Source organism: Teleopsis dalmanni, chromosome 2, assembly GCF_002237135.1.
Source record: "Teleopsis dalmanni isolate 2A chromosome 2, ASM223713v2, whole genome shotgun sequence".
Classification (NCBI taxonomy): Eukaryota; Metazoa; Arthropoda; class Insecta; order Diptera; family Diopsidae; genus Teleopsis; species Teleopsis dalmanni.
Window position 1 is genome coordinate 239,742,921 of NC_051847.1, and position 1,862 is coordinate 239,744,782.

The window sequence follows — 1,862 nt, forward strand, 5'->3', positions numbered from 1 at the left end:
ATGATTTTACGATAGAACATGTTAAAATACACAAAATATAACAGTTTTGAGAAACTTACTTGAAGTCACAAATTCGATGATTTTACGATCGAACATGTTAAAATATACAAAATATAACAGTTTTGAAAAACTAACTTGAGGTCACAAATTCGATGATTTTACGATCGAACATGTTAAAATACACAAAATATAACAGTTTTGAGAAACTTACTTGAAGTCACAAATTCGATGATTTTACGATCGAACATGTTAAAATACACAAAATATAACAGTTTTGAGAACTTACTTGAAATCACAAATTCGATGATTTTACGATCGAACATGTTAAAATGCACAAAATATAACAGTTTTGAAAAACTTACTTGAAGTCACAAATTCGATGATTTTACGATCGAACATGTTAAAATACACAAAATATGACAGTTTTGAAAAACTTACTTGAAGTCACAATTTCGATGGTTTTGCGATCGAACATGTTAAAATACACAAAATATAACAGTTTTGAGAAACTTACTTGAAGTCACAAATTCCATGATTTTACGATCGAACATGTTAAAATACACAAAATATGACAGTTTTGAGAAACTTACTTGAAGTCACAAATTCGATGATTTTACGATCGAACATGTTAAAATACACAAAATATAACAGTTTTGAGAAACTTACTTGAAGTCACAAATTCGATGATTTTACGATCGAACATGTTAAAATACACAAAATATAACAGTTTTGAGAAACTTACTTGAAGTCACAAATGCGATGATTTTACGATCGAACATGTTAAAATACACAAAATATAACAGCTTTGAGAGACTTACTTGAAGTCACAAATTCGATGATCTTACGATCGAACATGTTAAAATACACAAAATATAACAGTTTTGAGAAACTTACTTGAAGTCACAAATTCGATGATTTTACGATTGAACATGTTAAAATACACAAAATATAACAGTTTTGAGAAACTTACTTGAAGTCACAAATTCGATGATTTTGCGATCGAACATGTTAAAATACACAAAATATAACAGTTTTGAAAAACTTACTTGAAGTCACAAATTCGATGATCTTACGATCGAACATGTTAAAATACACAAAATATAACAGTTTTGAGAAACTTACTTGAAGTCACAAATTCGATGATTTTACGAACGAACATGTTAAAATACACAAAATATAACAGTTCTGAAAAACTTACTTGAAGTCACAAATTCGATGGTTTTACGATCGAACATGATAAAATACACAAAATATAACAGTTTTGAAAAACTTACTTGAAGTCACAAATTCGATGATTTTACGATCGAACATGTTAAAATACACAAAATATAACAGTTTTGAAAAACTTACTTGAAGTCACAAATTCGATGGTTTTACGATCGTACATGTTAAAATACACAAAATATAACAGTTTTGAAAAACTTACTTGAAGTGACAAATTCGATGGTTTCACGATCGTTCATGTTAAAATACACAAAATATAACAGTTTTGAGAAACTTACTTGAAGTATCAAATTCGATGAATTTACGATCGAACATGTTAAAATACACAAAATATAACAGTTTTGAAAAACTTACTTGAAGTCACAAATTCGATGATCTTACGATCGAACATGTCAAAATACGCAAAATATAACAGTTTTGAGAAACTTACTTGAAGTATCAAATTCGATGATTTACGATCGAACATGTTAAAATACACAAAATATAACAGTTTTGAAAAACTTACTTGAAGTCACAAATTCGATGATTTTACGATCAAACATGATAAAAAATACAAAATATAACAGTTTGGAGAAACTTACTTGAAGTCACAAATTCGATGATTTTACGATCGAACATGTTAAAATACACAAAATATA

The 1,862-nt window shown here is 27.7% G+C and overlaps 1 protein-coding gene across 1 annotated transcript in view; it reads right to left on the bottom strand.

The window, feature by feature from the left end:
* LOC119677095 overlaps positions 1–1,862 on the bottom strand; it is a 12,250-nt gene that overhangs the window by 6,765 nt on the left and 3,623 nt on the right. The gene's annotated exons all lie outside the window — the stretch shown is intronic.